Raw genomic sequence first — 21451 nt, 5'->3', positions numbered from 1 at the left:
CACTGAAAAAAGTGAGTTATGACCATTTTTCACACTTATGACAGCTGCAGGATCATAAGTGTGGTCACATGATTTACATTCAGATGCTTGACAACTGACTTACATTTATGACTGTTGCAGTGTCATGTGATCCCCTTTTGAGAACTTCTGACAAGCAAAGTCAATGGGCAAGCCAGATTCACTTAACAGCCATGTTACTAATTGCTACCATGTTACCATGTTACTAGCCGCCCAGAGTCCCTTGGGAGTTGGGCGGCATAGAAATGCGATAAATTAAATTAAATCAAATTAAGAACTGCAGTGATTCACTTAACAAATGTGGAGAGAAAAGTCGAAAATGGAGCAAACTCACAACAAATTTCTCACTTAATAACATAAATTTTGGGCTCAATTGTGGTTGTAAATTGAGGACTACCTATAGTTGTTGTCCTTCCCCAAGTCATTCTGACTGAAGTAGCTATCCCACTGTATGAATAATAGTCAAAATGCATACCCTAATCTCAAGAAGATAGTGGATTTAAACTGTTTTTTTTTTTCAATTACCAAGGGCCACAGCAGACAAGATGGCAATCCAGTGGGACTGGATTTCTGCTTTGCTTTTGATGTTGTGTCATACATTTTGGATGACTAAACACTTCAATTTTTCAGAAAATAATGCCTTGACACTTTGGCAATTTGCAACTTAAAATATTTATTTGCACTTTATTTTAGTATATATTTAGGAATACTACCAAGAGGAAGTACAGGCAGAATAAACATATCCAAAAGAATAGATCCACAAACTGTTTACCTTTCAGAAACAGAATCTCACAGGATATGTGAGATACAAAGTATGAAGCTGCCTGCAATCAAGGGGCAGTGGATTTAGCCAAACCACCAAATTAATGATGTGAACTATAACATAGTAAAACCACAATTTAACAGGCCATTTGAAGGAAGGAGTATCCAGTAAATTTGAGTGTATGTCATGAGCACCAAGGTACATTATTTGAACTGTTACCAAATGTTGGTGGTATCATTTGCAACAAAACTTTAATTCAATAGACAATTCCTCCACAGAACAGTTTTATACATTTGCATCAATAGAGAGGGACAATAAGTATACATTAGAATGTCCCAAAGATGCTTTTTCAAGAGGCAACTGGACTTTCTGGTTTTTCTTTGAAGACGTTTCGCTTCTCATCCAAGAAGCTTCTTCAGCTCTTATATTAGGATCTACTTGTTCATTGACACTGAAGCAATATTTTAACATCATGTAAGACAGAGGTGGGATTCACTTACCTTCCCTACCGGTTCGCAAATGTGAGCGCATGTGCATGCTCACTTCACTCGCACGCACCACCTCTGTGCATGCGCATGACCTTCTGTGCATGCACAGTAGTCATGCATTACGTCCGGACTGGTGGGCGGAGCCTCTGTCAGTTGCCGCTACTGGTTCACGCGATCCGGAGAGAACCAGCTGAATCCCACCACAGATGTAGGATGAAGAAGCCGAAGACATTTCAATTTAAGAGCGATCAGGAATCTGCAGGCTGATACAGCTACAGCTACAGCTACAGCTACAGCTACAGCTGAAATGCAACTCCAATACTCCCCTCCCCCTTTCATTGGAAGCTTACATTTAGCTACATATGGAGGATCAAATTTCTCAGCTTTGATTTAAAGAGTAATTTTTTAAAAAATCAGATAAATGAACTTTCCACACTTAGCACTACCATCTTTCTCAATTCCAAACTTCATGTCTGTGCTTTGCAGCATGTTCAATAACTGAACAAATCAAAAATCTTTTCAAGATGCACTGTGATGAGATAGTTTAAGATTTTTTTTCAAAAAAAAAAAAGAAGAAGAAGGAATATAAATTCCAAAGCCTCGCCACATCAAAACCCAGTAAGTGATCGCATATACACTTGGTAACAGGCTTACATCACTGTTTGTATGGTTTATGTACTCAAGGGAAAGGCCTACGCAGAGTGATAGCTTGTTGACCTCATGTTAATTATCTCATACTGCTGAATGAGATCACAGGAATGCGGTCAGCACCTGTGTAACTGTATTCATTTACATGATCCTGTAGAGCTGCCAGCTCACCCTAACAACCTCACTCCCAACACACTACGGTGTGTGCAGGGGAAGGAACAGAGCTTGAAAGTCATAAACAAAGCTGAAGGGTCCCCACCCCTTAAAAATGGGTTGAACCTCTCCATTTTAATTGTCATCGTGACAAGCCTTTCCCTGAGGGCTTCTGATGTCATTGGAGTGGCTCATAGGAGCCTAGCTGAAGCATCAAGTTTCAAGATCACATTTTGGATTATCTATCAAAACTGAACAACAATTAGGTCATTGTGACTTCATGTTACGATACTAATTCTTTTCAGACAGTGGATTGTGCAGACTGATTTCAGGGTAAGAGAAGAAAAATATTCTGGATAATTATTCCTAAATATCTGCCTCAGGCCCTCTAATGGTGGACTTAACACTTTGATCTGTATCAGGAACTTAATTTTATCAAATAGTTGGAGAGCACTGCAGTCCAATTTGTTTTCTGCTATTTGACTTAAATAAACTTCTTTTGGAACCAAGATTATAATACTAGCATTGAAGATTTAAAAGCACGGTATTTTTAATGCTTAAAATAGTGATATTTCTACTCTCCATAGTTGAAAGTCATTTCCTTGTCTCAACCAATTGTCTACCTGCTTTTTCAGGTGCCATCAATTTAGCAGTATTCAGACAATATACTGGGAAAACACATATGGGCAAATACCAGCTTGTATGATCTCTGCTTATGGGGAAATTTCTTTATTTATTTATTGGTTCGATTTATATGCCGCCCTTTTCTGAAGACTCAGGGCGGCTTACAATGCATTAAGCAATAGCCTTCATACTTTTGTATATACCTGCTTAGTAGGGCTAAGCGGTGTTCTTTTTTATACAAAGTCAGCTTATTGCCCCCACAAACCGGGTCCTCATTTTACCTACCTCGAAAGGATGGAAGGCTGAGTCAACCTTGAGCCTGGTGAGATTTGAACTTGCAGTAATTGCAGGCAGCTGGTGTTACTTTAACAGTGCTTTAGTCTGCTGCGCCACCAAGGCTCTTATATGGCATATATACATGCCTGAATCAAATTTGCTTCTAGCAAGTTGATCTGATGATGCAACTACTGAGCTGGCAACACACATAAGATTGAATCCAATGGTGCCTTTGCTACAACTCATGGGAAAGGGGGCTCAAGTAGAACTTTTGGCACTAAAATGGAGAAGAATACTCAAGTCTGACAATTTCTCTTCTCCTTCTATCTCGTTCTCTTTCTCTGACATTTGCCATGTCGCTCCAACCGATCTCCCAAGAGACTGAGCTCCCAAAAATAGCTTCACTCCCTGCTGTGATCATGAAAAGCTTCACTGGATCAAAGAGTCTTTTGTGAGAAAACAACATCTACCAGATCTTGTAAACTACTGTATATAAGTTAGTGTAAATATATAAATATTGGCTATAACTCACAGAGAAGGAGAAGTCCTGCTATATCACAAGCCTCTGGAAGGAACTTTATCACTGTGACAGCTGAAAGATTCTCTCGTTCATTTTCTCCTTTTTGGCCTCTGACCCTTTTGTATGAATCTGATTATCCCACCCATCCCATATTCTCATCATCTCAAAATACATACTGGGAATAAGAGCAACTGAACAATGAGAGAGAGGGTGGAAAAGTATTTTTACTGGGCTTGAGAGTTCAGACCCAAGGCAAACATGGAGGTAGCTAGAAAAGTTAACTTGTACCAAGAGAGCAGGGGTATCAAACTCACAGCCCACGGGCCGGATGCATCACGCGCTGGCCACACCCACACCCATTTTAGCAAAGGGGGAAAAAGTCACGCTACGTCACATGACAATGTGACGCCATGAGTTTGACACCCCCTGTAATAGAGGATAATATTTGTAGCTCAGGATTTAAATGATGGGTCTTTGGTGCTCTCTGAGCTTGGTTATTTTTTTGCAGACATTTCATTACCCAACTAGGTAGCATCATCAGTGCTAATCAGTAACATCTTCAGTGCTAATCAGCAACAGCACTCATGATGTTAATTAGTTGGATTATGAAATATCTGCAAAAAAATAACCAAGCTCAGAGAGCACCAAAGACCTTAACTTGTTCTAGCTGTTCTCAATGTGTTTTTTGCCTCCTATTAATTTTGGACAAGACAGATAAGAACTGAGGAGAGGACTTTTTGTTGGGGTGTTAATTTCCGAGATTCTGTTCTCCAAAAACGCTTACCTATCCTGATCCTTGAAGATATTCTGTCACTGCATTACCTCTCTTAAACCAGGTTTTAGTCAAGCTTTCAGAATTAATAAATTAGATCTCTCTTTCCAGTTAGGTACTGACATGCTGCTGATACATTGCTACCTTAGATGTATTTTGGGGGGGGGGGGCTAATTTTGTTTTGGTTATTCTATAATTTCCTCAAAACAAAAATGGAAGTAAATTAAAGGAAAGTTTGTCAATGCTTAAGAGAGAGGTGGGGGAGAGGGAGAGAGAGAGAGTGTGTGTAAGAGTAGGGATTAGGTGAAACATTATGTATATTTAACATGCAACACAGAACAGCAGTTCTTAGGAATTCAAACCTTAATTTAGCCATTATGGCCAATGAATTGCACTGTGCCACAAACTGCAATTAAATTCCCAGTGCTAGTATGAAGTTAAAGTGTGGGGGGGGGGGATCTTCTGTATTGCATTGGGCTTCACTGAATGTACAAATGAACAGACTAACAAGATTTCAAGTTGCACAAGACTGAAAAAAGAGTTCTATCTGAGTCAATACTATACCAACATAGCTGATCCAATCTTAAAAGGTATCACCTGAACCATTTTATTGTATCTCAAGTGAATAAGCATTGCACAGAGCTTTGTGCACCACAGGGTGCTGTGGCTTACTGTTTCAAATTGTAAAGAGGTAAAATTGTTCACCCAGCGGAAAGAAATCTATTGTTTTCCCAATCTCCAGCGGTTCCCTTGATTCATGTCAATATTATCACTATACTATTGGAGCTGACAGGTATTGTCAAGAAAATAAGAGTATGGAAAGCCATTAGTTTGGGTCTGATTTGATGCCCTTTCTTCAGCTGAATGGAAAAGAACAGCCACATGCTATCCTGCTCCCTTGTGGAAGCTGAAAACCTTTTAAAATGAATACTCTCCCCAGGTTTTCCAAACTAGGAAATCATGGGACAATTTTCCAGGTCACATTATTTCTTTCCAGATTGCTATATTTATTTATTGTAAACAAAGCAATGGGCAAAACAAGTAATGATTATTCCAGGAAGCAATACACTAACTTTTTCACAAATAATAATTATTTCAAAATGGATTTTCCTTTTGCTCTGAATCACAGTAGTCAGAAAACAAGCCCAAAATGTTTTAGCAACATGAAAGACAAAAATGTCAGAGGCTTGTTTTTGCCAGCAATGAATATGCAAACTCACTTTTCCCTTTCCTGCAACCAAAATACTTTTGGCATATCCTGCTTGTAGACTTGAACTCTTTTGCAGTTGCGACCCTGTTTTGCCAAAAGTTTTACTGTATAATGTGGGCATGAGTACAGATATGGAACTGTAACCTAGGAATTAACTGCATTTCATGCAGTACCAAGAACAAGATGGAAACTTTATGCAATTTATGTTCACATTTTTCAAACTATTTCCTATTTTGGAATAGTATCCTATTACTTTACCCAATGTGTCCTGGACTACTGCCAGGAACATCTAGAAGCCATAAACCTGAAAGATTGCCCTGTTTGCCTTTGAACTCCACAGGGCTATTAAAATGTGCTTGTTCTCCCTTTTCAGGGTCTTGTTAGCTTCACTGTTAGCTCTCCTCCTATAGCTTTAACTGAAAGAGAGAATCAAAAGTCATAGAATTTATTTACTGCATTTCATACCACAGAGAGACCACTGCATCAGTTTGGCAAGGAAATCCATGTTTTCACAGCCTTCAGAATCTAGGCTGTAAGAAGAGCAAACCATGCACTGTAATAAAATTGCATTGAACAGATAGAAGTTGCGGGGCAAAACTTGAATTACAGTAAAATCAATTCATGCTAGGTTTTGTTAGCAACCAGGTTTACTGAAAAGCTAGGAAAACCTGAGTCAGCTGACCTTCCTTGGAAATTATTCCACATTGCCTGTGATGCCATAACTATCTTTCATGTTTGCTTATCTCCATTCTGAATTTGGGGAAATAGAGAGCTCATAGCCAGTGGAGATACAGTGATCTGACATCAGTTCTGTTCATGAGAAAAGATCTACTGTATATGGCCTATTTCTCTTTTCCAGCTCTATCCGCAATGAGAATGACTAAGCTAAGAAGAAATTACCAAGGAAAGTATTATAAGTATTAATAAAATGTAGCATTAGTATCAGTGGTGAAATCCAAATATTTTTACTACCAGTTCTGTGGGTGTGGCTTGGTGGGATGGGGTGGCTTGGTGGGCGTGGTGTGGCTTGGTGGGCATGGCTTGGTGGGGAAGGATACTGCAAAATCTCCATTCCTACCCCACTCCAGGGGAAAGATACTGCAAAATCCCCATTCCCTCCCCACTCTGGGACCAGCCAGAGGTGGTATTTGCCAGTTCTCCGAACTACTCAAAATTTCCATTACTGGTTCTCCGAACTGCTCAAAATTTCCACTACTGGTTCTCCAGAACCTGTCAGAACCTGCTGGATTTCACCCCTGATTAGTATATTACCAAACCTGGGGCCTACCCTGTCCTTTCGTTAATAAATTATTATTGAGTTCCCTAATTCCACCATGGCTGATTGACAAAACACAATTGGCTTTATAGAATGCACCAGGCATGAACCACAGTTTACAAACAATGACAAATGGTTTTGACATAATCTAGTGTTTGTTTGGTTTTGGCATAATCTAGTGTATAGATTATGCCAAAACCAAACAAATCTTATTATTGCTTTCTGCAGTGTGTGAACTTATCCTTACAGTAGACCTACAAGCCTACTTCAAACTTTAGTTCATATATCAGATGCTAAGATTTTCTGCTCTGATAAGTTCCTGGGTTGTGAGTTGCTTCCATGTGCAAAAGAAGCTATGCAGAAGCAGTTAAGCAGCAGATATCAGCAAACTGGTTCAGGAATAATCAGCATTTTCTTTGGATTAAGCCAGCTGCTACTTCAAGATGAGTCACAAGGGATAAAAACTCATTGCCAGAAACAATCAGGAATAAAAATTCCAGAATAAGGACATATATCCAATAAATTCATTAACTATTATGCAGTTCTAGTCTACCCTTTCCATAATTTAATAGGCAACTTTACATAAAATCCTGGGAGGAGGGGGGACGACACCACATTGTATAAAATAATAGAAACAAAAAAAGCCAACAGAAGCCACATTCTTTCCACAGCAATCAACAAGAAATCACCTAAGGGTTAAAGAAAACACCCATCTCTTTTCCAGCACAGGTTGTCAAACAGAGCTTGACAAACCAAATCATAGCTTCATTACAACAGCCATTGAGAGGCCTTGTAGACCTGATTGACAACAATTTGTCAAAATATCACAGAGTCAGAAATTAAAGAGGTTAGGCTCTTTTCAGTGAATATTACTACCTGGAAGGTGCAACCAATGCCAGATTTCAGGAGGCAGGGCAAAAAAATAAGCTAGCTCTGAAATTCTTACAAATCATTTATTGGAAGAGATTAATTTGAAGGTGTCCAATCAATGCTTCTATAAATGCTCCAGCTTAGTTTTCAAGTTTAAATGGTCTACATTCTCCATACCTAACGACTGATACCACCCATATCTCTCCTTTCCCACAGGAAGACAATTTTAAGAATTAAATTTTGAGAATGAGAACAGGGATACTGTCCTTTGCAGGCTACCTCCCAAAAGGAAGAATAATGGGAAGGGAGAAAAATGATCTGAAGGAAGAAGATAGCTGGCACACTGCAGCCTCTTTTAAGCACAAGTAGGATGGTCTTGGGAAAAAATAGCCAAGGATCCAACTACAAGAAAAGCCTGTAGTACAGTGAACTAAAGCACTGTTATTAACATCTGCTGCTTGCAATTACTGCAAGTTCAAATCTCACCAGGCTCAAGGTTGACTCAGCCTTCCACCCTTTCAAAGGTAGGTGAAATGAGGACCCAGATTGTGGGGACAATAAGCTGACTTTGTATAAATATACAAAAGTATGAAGGCTATTGCTTAATGCATTGTAAGCCGCCCTGAGTCTCCGGAGAAGGGCGGCATATAAATTAAAGAAAAAAAAGAAAAACAACAACAACAACAACAAAACCAAAAACTGGCAATTGCCAAACATTCTAGCAGTGGCTGATACTGAATTGTTATCCTGAGGCAAGATAGGCGGTCAATAAATTTTCTAAATAAATAAATAAAGTGGAGAAGGAGGAATATAGTAGCCACTGGATCAAGACTTTTCATATGGAAAAATAGACAGCTGCACAAAAGTTGTGGAGTTGTCACATTAATTAGACATGTGTGCTAGACATTTTTCTTGAGCTCCACCAATGTTCGCCAATCTCTTGCCCTTAACTTTCAGAGATAAGAGAAAACAGCCCAAAAGATGCAAATCTTTCCCTTGCATTTGTTTTCTCATCTCTCATGATGTAACTTCTTGTATGAGTCATTCTCTGTTCAGTAAACATCAGCTAAAGATAGTGTCTATGTAGTATTAAAGTCATTAATTCACCTCATTTGAAAAACACATCAGCAGTTTACTGTAAAAACATGGATATGGTTCCCTGTTTTTCATGCTACCATAAGCTAGACTCCAATCACAAAACATTTAGTTTGCAAAATTCAACACATTTGATGTTCTGGGTAAAGAGACTTGAGTTCCATAGAAAGCACTGCATTAAAAGAAATATAGCAAAAATAACTCAGGCTAGTAAAAAAGGAAGGAAGGAAGGAAGGAAGGAAGGAAGGAAGGAAGGGAAGGAAGGAAGGAAGGAAGGAAGGAAGGAAGGAAGGAAGGAAGGAAGGAAGGAAGGAAGGAAGGAGTTTTCAGTAACAACAGTGTTTTCTACTATCTTGGCTAAATCTGTGATCACCTGAACAAGTAAAGAACTACACAATCTGAGCATGTGTTTAACAAACACATACAGTTCCTTGAAGAGTCCCATGTGACTTTCCTGCAGAGTTATACATGTATACAGAAAGCCAGTCCCAAATAGGAGGAGGAAAAACAATAGCATCAAAACATCCAGCATCACCAGGTTTTAAACAAGAAGTTGCACGAACCTGTTGGAAGGAGGAGGTGGCATGTGATTGCATCAGCATTACATCATTAGCAGGGCATGCAGAAAACAGAGGACTCAACTAAGAGCCTTCTGTGAGAATAAACAGAATTGAAAGCATGTGTACCTAAAAGATGATATCATCTGATCAGAGATAAGATTAGGTCTCCTCTCAGATATGACACTGCATTATTTCAGGTTGCAAAGAGAACTATTTCTGAATTCTCTCTATGTCAAACTCTAACTGCAGTGAAAGCAAGCAGAAAGAAAACAACAAACTAATAACTCAGGGAGAAAAGTTATATTCCATGGGTGTTGCTGGCTACTGTTATTTTTTTAGCTGCAGGTGGACTCTACTTAAGTGCTTCTTGGGAACATTTAATGAAATTCTCTACTTGTAGCATAAAGTAGTACAGATTGTTATATTTCATTTTGAAAACCTGTCTTTAAAGTAATGTAAAATATTCTGCCGGGTGTTTAGATCAAGCTCCTAGTCCATAAACCAAAAGCAATTGGCTGAAGTCCAATTTAATTCTACATCTCTTAATGACAAGTAGTTTAGCATACAGTGCTCTAATGTAGGCTGACTACATCCTTTCTGGTAAATGCTTAACCATTTTTACCATGGCAAAATTGGAGAATGTCAGCAAAAAGGTCACCTTTTGTATGCAATTAAGTGATTTTCTACTGCCTTTGTTTCATGCCCTTTCCTGGGAAATCCAGAGCCCTCAGCAGATCACATGGACTTCACAAGAAACCAAGCGGCTGAGATACCAGATGGAAATCCACAACAATAGCATTTAAATGTATTATTTATTCATTGATGGATTGAGTTTATTTGTCATTTTAGGGGAGGGGGGATTGCATTCTGGTACCAAACAGGCCCAGAACATGGCATTATAATGTCAGGTCTATCATTAGTTAATTTGTAGATTATAAGATACAGCTGAGGCAAGTATGACTCTCAACTACAGGTAGTCCTCGACTTATGACCACAATTGAGCCCAAGTTTTATGATGCTACATGAGAAATTTTTGCTAAGTGAGTTTTGCCCCATTTTACGACTTTTCTTGCCACATTTGTTAACTGAATCACTGCAGTTGTTAAATTACTAACACGGCTGGCTTCCCCATTGACTTTGCTTGACAGACGGTCACAAAAGGTGATCACATGACCCCGGGACACTGCAACTGTCATAAATGTGAGTCAGTTGCCAAACATCTGAGTTTTGATCACGTAACCATGAAGATGCTGCAATGGTCATAAGTGTGAAAAGTGGTCATAACTCACTTTTTTCAGTGCCATTGTAACTTTGAATGGTTAGTAAAGGAACCGTTGTAAATCGAGAATGACTTGTATAGCTCTTTTTTGAGTGCACAGGAAGGAATAACCTGTGTCTAGCATTTCCAGCCTCTCTTTTTCTGCACTAAAGGAATACAAACCTTCAACTTAAAACCACAATTGAGCCCAAAATTTCCATTGTTAAGTGAGACAATTGTTAAGTGAGTTTTGCCCCATTTTACAACCTTTCTTGTCACAGTTGTTAGGTGAACGGCCACAGTAGATAAGTTAAGTGAATCGGGCTTCCCCATTAACTTTGCTTGTCAGAAGATCACAAAAGGTGATCACGTGGCCTTGGGACGCAGCAACGGTCATAAGTATAAGACAGTTGCCAAGCATCTGAATTTTGATCACATGATCATGGGGAGACTGCAAAGGCCATAACTGTGAAAAACGGTCGTAAGACATTTCTCAGTGCCATTATAACTTTGAACAGTCACTAAATGAACTGTTGTAAGTAAGTACCTCTATAGCCACTGAAGAGGCTTTTTGCATTTCAAGTATAGCATCCAAATTAAATGCCTGCTGCGTTTCCACATACCTTGGCAAGGCTACAAGAGTTCAAAGTCCCTTCTTTTAGCTCTTTGGCTGCCCAGCTCTCCAATACAACACATTAGTCCACTTCATTCCTTTCTTTCTTATGCCCCTACCCATGGTTATATTTTAGCCTGGCTCTATTTGTCTTCTTGGTTTCTTCTTTCTTCATACCCAAATCATCACTCTTTTGTTTCGTGGTTTAGCCCTTTGCCTATTTGTTCCACATCCTTCAGCTCATGTGAATGCCGGACAGTTTTTGCAACCAAGCAACCACTCCAGGACCTTCTACTTCATTTCTGCCCAGTTAAGCAAAGCTTTCCCGTGTGGTTTTTAAAACTTTAAAATCAATCAAATTAAGTCAAACTAAAAACAACCTGTAAATGAAGCCAATGCCTAAATCACACAAATTCCAACATAAACCAGCATTCATTTTTAGCATAAAAATATAAGCTCAAAATATATAATTCAAAATTAAAACAATAAGGAACATACACTGAAAAATAACTTAAAACACTTCAGAAAGCAATTGGGACTAAGCGATTTTAAATTGGGCCCAGGTAGAAGCTCTCTGAAGAGGGCATTCTGTACTTCGGCTGGAAAAGATCTTTCCCCTTATAATTGCCTGCCCCATTTCTTTAGGCAAGTGAAAATCAAGAGAACAGCTTTTATAAAGATCTTAGGAACTAGAATAGACATGCAACTTAAACACCACTAAGTTACTTAAAGAGTGTTTAATATTTTACTTCCACTAGTTTTTTTCTTTAGCTTTAACTGCTTTTTTCAAAGTTTCCATTTCAGGACTTATCATCTGTTTTTTTAAAAACAAAAATATTTTGGCTACTTTGATCTTTAACTTCCTTAGCTCTTCACAATTATTTCAGCTTGTTCCAAAATCTATCTCTACTGCTGAGACCTACACTGAAGTTTTGTTTCTAATTGAAATGAAAGCTTTTGGGAATTGCAAAACATTATTTCCTAAATATGTAAACAATATCCTATGTTAATGTTCATAAATTTTCTAACTATCCAGAGTACTTCAAACAGATTGAGAAATATGGCAGTATATATTCCTGCATGTAATAGTTACCTCTGTTCTCAGAGAAGGGTGAAAACTGGCAAGGTGGTAGACAGAGCATCACAGTGCAAGCCTCTTGCACTGAACATGTGTCAACATCACGTACATGTACAAAAGAAGCAGGATTTCCACTATGCTGTTCCATCTTGCCAATTTTGACGAACAGACATAAATACTCTTACCTTCTCTGCATCTGCTTCTTCCATCCACAGGTATTAAGGGTTTAGACTGGGAAAAAGAAACCCAGGTTCAAAGCCACTGCTGTTCCTGGGTGATTTGGGCCCAGGCACAATTTCACATTCTAATCTAATCCATTGTTGTGAGGGGGAAAATACAAGAAGAGAAGGGATGCTAATGTACATTCTCTAAACCTGCTGAAAGAATGGTAAACTATCAATCTAGCTAAGTAAATATATGTAACAAGCAAATCAGAGGTGGCATTCAGCAGGTTCTGACCAGTTCTGGAGAACCGGTAGCGGAAATTTTGAGTAGTTCGGAGAACCAGTAAATACCACCTCTGACTGACCCAGCCCCCAATCTATTCTCTGCCTCCCGAGTCCCAGCTGATCGGGAAGAAATGGGGATTTTACAGTATCCTTCCCCTGGAGTGGGGTGGGAATGAGATTTTACAGTATCTTTCCCCTGCCACGCCCACCAAGCCATGCCACACCCACCAAGCCACGCCCATAGAACCGGTAGTAAAAAAATTTGAATCCCACCACTGAAGCAAATATGATGAATTCTAGTACTAATTCAAGTACTAACGGTGCTTTTAAGTTTATAGTGACTTATCTTAAATATCAGTGCATAAAACATGGAGATTGGATCAGGATAGCCTATATATAGTTACCATTAAAACAAAAGTTGAATGCTCTTTACAAAATTCTTTGTTGAGAAAACATAATTCCTATGGTGTTTTCAACTTTCCACACCAAAACATCTGAGTTTCTGTAAAACCTAACTACCAACCATCTTTCATAATAATAAAGATCATCATATAGTATAACAAGTGTGCTATATTTTAGCAGCACTAAGAGAACAACGTTCGAAACATGCTACCAAATTGTAATGCTAGATGTAATATAAAAAGGAATTCATGAAATGCATGAGGAATAGTCGCCATTTGAAGTATTGATTATTTGATTCGATTCGATTTAATCAAATCTAAGTATTGATTTGATTTAAACTGCATTAAATTTACTTTGTCTTAGACAGCACAGAACCCAGGGCAGAGTATTATTCCCCAATTAGTCCCTATCTAGGTGTTCTGAGATTCCATGGATTCTGTGCCAATATGCCAAGCAAGAAATTCCGAGAATTGTGGCCCTATGTATCATGAAAGCGTGATCTCAGAGTAGGAAACTTGGAGTAGATTTTCAAGAGCATTGGAATATTTATACAGGGGAAAGGTGGCCCTCGTTATAGGAACATGCAATTTGTGGCCCTCAGCTTTACAAGGCACCACCAGCATTTCAAATACAGGGTAGTCAGCAAAGTTAAAACAAGATTGATATTATATTCCATGTTCTATGTTCATCAATTAATTCCATGACAATTTCTTTTTGAACCATGCCAAATAGTTAGAAGGCTCTCCCATGTGGTGACTGTTACAATAATGCAATCTGAGCGTTATGAGGACCACTGACAAACCAATCTAGGTGAAAATACTCAAACTCAGCCATCAATACTTTGAACACTAGAACTAGATTTGGAAGTAGACATGGTCGTTGACTTACAACAGTTCATTTAAGATAAAATAAGATAACCTTTATTGTCATTATTTACTATGAGCACACTGGCACACATTAAAAATGAAATTCTGTTGCCCGCTCTCCAAAGAAAGTATATATCTACCCATACATATGCATAACAGACATATACACATGCTATATACATACATATTTAGCAACTTTTCAAAATTACAATGGCACTGGGAAAAAATGAGTTATGACCATTTTTCATATTTATAACCATTGTAGCATCCCCATGATCACGTAATCAAACTTTGAATGCTTGGCAACTGACAGGTATTTATAATGGTTGCAATGTCCTGGGGTCATGCGATCACCTTTTGCAACCTTCTGAGAAGCAAAGTCAGTGAGGAAGTCAGATTTACTTAAAAACCATGTTACTAATTTAACAACTGCAGTGGTTCGCTTAACAACTGTGGCAAGAAAGGTTTCAAATGGGGCAAAACTCACTTAACAACTATCTCGCTTAGCAACAGAAATGTTGGGCTCAATTGTGGTTGTAAGTCGAGGACTAGCTGTATATGTTGCTATTGGGTAAAATTATGCATAAGGTAGAATATATTTCTGATGTTTACATTGAGAGATTCTGTCTGCTACCTGCCAAGCACGTCACATTCCTTTATAAACTCTTCAAAAACTATGGAAATGTTATACAGTAATTTACTGTCCACTCCACCTGTAGGAGAGATTATCAGTAACTTCTTGTACCACCTCCCCAAAAACGTGTTCTGGAAGAAGGGGTATGGTAAATACATAACCTAAAGGCTTTAGTGGCTTACATCACATTGGACAATGAATCGAGTTTAAACCTGAGGCAAGCTAGAATGTCTCACAACAACAATAATGATAATAGCTGAAAGACCATTTTGAGTTGAACAACAAAAGGGGAATCTTCAGCGATGGATTCTTTATAGGTCTGTCTTTTTCTCATCAATTCTTGGGATTGATAAAAGCCACAACAGCCTTGGAGGGCTCTTGTTCTGAATTCTGCTTTGAATTCTTCTTATCCAAATGTGTTTGACTCAGCAGACAGAGGAAGCCAAACAAAACTATTTCAGACAGGGAAGTTGGAGTGAGGGACAATATCTGCCACCTCCAGAAAGGGAGAGGTCTATGGCCACCCATGTTTAATGCTGAAAAATGGGAACATGCACTGCTGCTCTTTGACTGTGGAGAAGTCTGCGGAGGATTGCAGCTGCTCATTCTAAAGACTGGGTGGCCGTTCTTTTTCAGTGGCTCTGAAGAGAGTTAAAATTAAAAACATTGCTGTGGAAAAGAACTGGGCCCACACTCCTCTTGAATGAAGCAAGATGATTAAGGAAGGAGGAGGGTGGTTTATCCACTGCCAAACATCCTGCCTACTGTGTGAAAAATCCTCGGCAAAAGTTGAACTAATTTTATGAGAGAATTATACACCACAGAACCTGACCTTTGTGAGAATACAGGACACAAGCCAGGGCAAAGAAGAACAGAGGCAGTTTTATGCATTATGGAAACAGGAACTATAGGAAACATGGCTTTACATTCTGGGTTGTCAGAGCTGCATATTTTTAAGCACTTATAACCAGTATATTTCTTTAAGCACCTGTGTGATGCATCCATGATGTGTAAAAATGTGTACGTGTGTTTTTAAACACCTTTGGATCTAAATTTGGGGACCATTAGTATAAGGCAGTAATTTTCAATATGTCTAACACATAAAGCTGCCTAAACACAGCCTCATCCTAACTTGTGTTCTGTTTCATATTATGTGTAATATTCCTTCCAACAGTGTTAATATTGTATGTAATGTATATTTTAAGCACAAATATTGTCTATCTATATTCTTTCTTTTCACTATGTGGCTGTAAATTGCATTAAGGATTGGTACAGAATATATATCCAGGTACAGATATTAATATTTACTAATATAATCATGATTCCTTACAACTCACAACTGACCTTCCCTACTCACACATTTTACCCAGCTGTACAAAATGTAGAATATTTACATTTGTCTTGTAAATATTACAAGACTCATTAAAACTTTAAAGTTTAGACCAATCATATATTAAATTCTATGAGAAGTGGATAATAAAGTACAACGATAAAACCAAAATAAAATAAGAAATAGGTATCAAAACAATGCAGTGTATGACAAAATAAAAGATAAACCAGCTCCAAGAATAAAATTGCGCAGCATTTTTATAAATCACTGAAACAGTATTTGAAATGCTGGCAAAACACTAAAAATGATTTTCTCCTGACTCAAAAATCTTTTCCAGGGAAATAGTTTCACAGAGAGGGGGCCACCCCTAAAAAGCCTTCCCATTTAAAGCCACCCATTGTACAACTGGGGGAGGGGGGGGCACAGAAAAAAAGGCCTCAGAGAATTATCTACTTTTATAGATAAATCTGCAACACATTTCTTAGAGGGAGAATGTTAGTTTCCATTTGCTTTTTTTTCCCCTGCTCTCCCAAATGGAAAAGGTTAAATGATAACAGTTATTTGGAAAAATACAGTCTCTTGTATCACAGAGAACAATGATATTAGACAAAACACATGGATCCAATTAATTAATGAAGATTTTCCGTGTGTAATTTTACTGCCCTTATTCCATTACAGTTCAACATTTCCTATTGTCATGGCTTGCATTCCTAAATAGTTCCACATGGCCAGAATAATCTCTGTGACCAATTGAAGACTGATAATAAAAGAAAATACTTGGGTATAGAAGCATGATAATATCAAGTCACAAGCGGCAAGATCCAATGAGGTGTCTAAAATAATTTCCTCCTCAAATTCCTCAACATATTTTCTCAATGTTTTATTTTGGAGACGCTAGCATGTCTCCAATCTTGAAATACTGTGCGTGTGTGTGTGTGTGTGTGTGTGTGTGTGTGTGTAAAATCATTCTTTAGCAACTCTTGGACTGGATAAAAATAATAATTCTTGCTTTGTAAATGCATATAAATAAGTCCTTCCTAAACATGAAAGTCTGGGGAGACTGAGGGAAATTAAGTGTCTGGAACAGTTTTCAAAAAAACTTGCCCTGCCAGTAAAACAGGTTAACCAGCACAGCATAGCAATTTTGAAGGAAGCCATTTCAATAGTGAACACATTTTGGTCGTTTAAGTAAGAGACTTTCTATGGTAATTGAGAAACCTGCAGCACCTCTATGGTTTTGTGGAATACAGTTTCAAGCTGATGTATAAAATAGGGACCATCACTGTCCCTCCAATGTCCCTGGAAGACCTGGGGACTCTTGGGGTCAAAGGACTATGACAATAGTTCCCCAACACTGATACACTAATGTTAGTGGCAAAAAAAAGAAAGAATATCTTCCTGCTGTTTTCTGCTTGGCCCATGTTAGTCTCTAACAAAAAGAAGGGCAGGGTTCATGTCTGTAAGGCCACAATGTTGTTCAGTGGATTTACAGCTTTATTCCTTTTCTGGGAGTTTATTTCTGAGCACTAGCCATGAATAGAGTACACACTCGTTTTATGTCCCAAAGGTGTTTGTTGAAAGGCAACTGAACTTTTTTTTCCCTTGAAAATGTTTTACTTCCCATCCAAAAAGCTTCTTTAGAACTGAACTGAACTGAAGAAGTTTCTTAGATGAGAAGCAAAATGTTTTCAAGGGAAAAAACTAAGAAAATCCAGATGCTTTTGACAAGCACCTTTGGGACAAGCATGACCTGGATGATTGAGAATCTCCATAGATACTTGTTTATGAAACAATTTTCCCCCCACAAATACCACTTACGTTGTTTCAGCAGTATAATTCAGTATTAGAGAAGATTTTTTTTCAAACAAAAACCTTTGCCGGTTTGGATTTAAATAGTTATAGATAAGAAGACATCTTATGCCTGTTCTAACTGCTTCAGGGTTTTATTTTATTTTATTTTATTTATTTTTGGCCTGCTGTTGATTTGGAATTGGCAAAAACAGCACTGGAAGATTTTGATATCTAGACTGACATCTAGATCAAGAAGACTGACATCTAGAATGTCAATTTTTCTTGGCTGCCACATGTATTTATTTTTGTGCTATATTATAATTGTTTTTAATTATAGATTGCCTGCTACCCAGAGCAATTTGCTTGAGATGAGCATCTATCAAAATTAATTAGTTATAAATAAGATTTGCTACCATCAAAGTAAAAGTAAAATATTTAAGAGAACCTCTCACAATTTCAAAAGTTTTCTGCAGAGTTAAACATACAAATAGCAAGATTTCATACAGATTCCAGAAGCCTGTAGATCATGCGGCATTAAAAAAAAAATCTCCTAAACAAATTTCATCTTTACAAAAGACAGGAAAAGTAGAATATAAAAGGTAGAACTATATTGTTCTCAAGCCTCAGGTCTCTCCCAAACCTGCCATTCTCTTACTCTACAGAGCATCAGCAGGCAGATTTTTTTTAAAAAAATGGGGAAAACCCAAGAGCTTTTGTTCCTTGTCCAGATGAGCTGCCCTCTTTGACCACAGGGAAGAGGTGAAAATCTGGACAATCTCAACCCCATCTACTAATGTATTATGGTTTTAGCATGCTCAATGTTGGGATATTAGCATTTGGCTTCAATTAGCTTCTTAGCATTTAAACCTGAGATAGAGCGTTCCATATATAGACAAATTATTAAATCCATACTTTCTTGCAAGAAACTAATTGCTAATTTTTTAAAATAAAAATCAGAAACACTTGGATTAGGAACGAGCTTCTTTTATTTTTCTAAAATATCAGTTCTGATTATGGATCACATATATAATCCTACTTATATAGATCTTTCGTATTCTTGCCCTAATGCACTAAATCATTTTGGCTGCACAAAATGTGATAGCTAATTTTAAAGGAGATGCAAACTTTAATAGGCAAAGCTTCAGTTAAAAAGTTAAAACAATAAAACAGCGTGATTGGGAAGATTCACTAAAACCTAACAATGAGGTAACCATACACAACATTTACTTCAGAGAAGGTCAAGTTTCTAAATAATTCTCATTTTACCATTCCTTCGTTTGAAGGACTCTTTAGCCCTAGACATCCAACAGATAAAGATCTGAAAGACAGAAGGAAAGACTTGAGATAGGTTACTCAAAATAAGCACCTGGTGTGCAAGTGAGTCTCACCTGATTATAGAGTTCTTATATATCTATTTAAATTAAAGTAACCATTTCTTATATTCAAACCATCTTCTACTAATTTGACAAATGCTCAATTGCAACCTTTTAATTTTTCATCATCCCACAGTGAATGTAGGGATATTGTCAGGTACAAAGAAACAGGACCACTGGTTAGGTTGCAGCATAGATTTATTCAAGTCTATACACAAGTATCTGATTAACTAAAGTTCAGTACTAAATTGGATCCAGGTAAGTGTCAACAGAATTCAGGAGGGGTTAGACTTGGAAAGTGGCTCTAAGTTAAGGTGACCAGATTTTAACATTGGTAAAGAGGGACATTGTGGGCGTGGCTTATTTTGTGGGCGTGGCTAGCTGGTCATGTGACTGGGTGGGCGTGGCTAGCTGGTCATGTGACTGGGTGGGCATGGCTATGTGTATAGGGTAAGGTGAACAGATTTTAACATTGGTAAGAAGGACACCATTGTGGGCGTGACTTATTGTGTGGGCGTGGCTTGGAGGCCATGTGACTGGGTGGGCGTGGCTAGCTGGTCATGTGACCGGGTGGTCATGGCTATGTGTATAGGGACTACTCAGAGGGCTGAAAAGTCATTTCTGACAGGTCCTCACACTTTTGACTGGTCCTCACACTTATGACCATCCTCACATTTATGCCCGTGCAGTATTCTTAACAACCATGTCACTCATTTCACAACTGCTTCTCTTCACCATGGTGACAAGATAGGGCAAAAACGTAAAATGTGAGGACAGTCGTAAGTTCGAGGACTGGTCAAAAGTGTGAGGACCAGTCAAAAATAACTTTTTCAGCCCTCTGAGTAGTCCATATGCATTAAAGGATACAGCAATAGAGAGGGATGAAGGAATGGAAATTAGAGTAGGAGTGAGGGTAAGAGAGGGAGGAAGAGAGGAGGAGAAGGAGAAAGGAAGAGGAAGTAGGGAGGAGAAAAAGAGGGTGGGGGGAAGAGAAAGTAAGAAGGAAAGAAAAGAGAGTGGTGGTAGGTTTGAGGAGAAAGATTGCTGTACAATAAAAAAGATGAAAGGGAAGAAAGCCAACCCCAAGCAAATATAAAGATATTAAGATTAAGAATGAATTGTTAAACTTTAAAGAATAAAAGAGAACAAATATGAATAAATAGCAATAATTAGAAACACACATACAAACATACAATGTATTTTCTTTGAACAGAATATTTGGCTGGTTCACAAATTTAAACAGCGTTTAGTCATTTCAATTAAATTTACAATTTCTATATTTCCTTTTTGCCATATTTATTCCTCATCTATTTTTTTAAAAAAACAATATTACCCTTCATCCTCATCTCTAATCTTAATCAAATTCAATTTTTCCCTTCTATTCTATATTATACCCCTTCCCATTGTCATCTATTTTTATATCCATCCTCACATTGGTTAATTATGTAATTATGTAATACAGTTGTTTAATACAAATTCAACATTTTAATATAAATCAATTAGTTATATAACTATCTTTTTTGTATATTAATCAATATGAACATGAATATTCCAATTATTTCCATGCAATCCAATTTCTTACAAATCAATTAATTATATTTACCAATAATAATAAACCAAATAATTTCCCCCATATATTCCTCCAAACCACAATTTAACCATTTCTGCTTTCAACACAATATACAATTATTAATAGTATCTCAATTATTACAATTCCCTAGTTAAATAGAGCTTTTTTTCTTTTGTGTTTTAAAATCTTGAACTCTCCTCTTTTGCCCAAAATTTCCCATTGTTTGCAGTTTTGTACCTACCTTTTTTGGTGAGGAAAAAGAAAAAGAAAAAGAAAGAAATCTCTCTCTGCCTCATTTTGTCACGTTGCAGCTTTACTTTCGCTTTCGCCTTTGTTTTCAGCATAGCTAGGGGGAAAAAAATCTGCTCCAGGAACTTTTTGCAGCTTTTTGCAGCTAATTAACCTAGCGGAAGCTGTTAACAGGGGCTGTTTTTTCTATTTTTGCAGGCATGGGTCTACTCATTTTTTTTTTAACACTGATCAGCTGTAGGTCGGCCCTTTGAAGCCCCGCGGCAAGAGTTTAAAGAGTTTTTTTTCCCTCTAGCCATCAGCGGGAATTCAGGAGGCAGCCGGGACTCAGGAGGCAGAATGAAAAATCGGGACTTTTTTAAAACGCCGCGGGACGCGGGACAAATTGCTCAAAAGCGGGACTGTCCCGCCAAAAGCGGGACGTCTGGTCACCTTACTCTAAGTAGATGATGCATTTAACTCTGCCCTCCCAGCTCTGCATGCTTTTCTCCTGCAGATATAAACATAATTTTCTGAGCTATGCAGCTTTTATTTGTACTATTGACCCACAAAGGACTCTACCGTT

At 37.9% G+C, this 21451-nt stretch overlaps 1 long non-coding RNA gene across 31 annotated transcripts in view; it reads right to left on the bottom strand.

Annotated features, from left to right (window-relative positions):
• Window positions 1-21451, bottom strand: part of LOC117672539 (uncharacterized) — a 363153-nt gene that overhangs the window by 191920 nt on the left and 149782 nt on the right. For 11 of the 31 annotated variants that reach the window (XR_015733311.1, XR_015733305.1, XR_015733308.1 and 8 more), the window contains one exon: window positions 18961-19012. The exons of the other annotated variants lie outside the window; for them this stretch is intronic. This is a non-coding gene — a long non-coding RNA (uncharacterized LOC117672539). The remainder of the gene's footprint in view (window positions 1-18960; window positions 19013-21451) is intronic. 31 annotated transcript variants of the gene reach the window in all.

Source organism: Pantherophis guttatus, chromosome 3, assembly GCF_059756535.1.
Source record: "Pantherophis guttatus breed Tessera chromosome 3, ASM5975653v1, whole genome shotgun sequence".
Classification (NCBI taxonomy): Eukaryota; Metazoa; Chordata; class Lepidosauria; order Squamata; family Colubridae; genus Pantherophis; species Pantherophis guttatus.
Note: the sequence above shows the minus strand (reverse complement) of the source record. Positions and strands in the feature narration are given on the sequence as shown.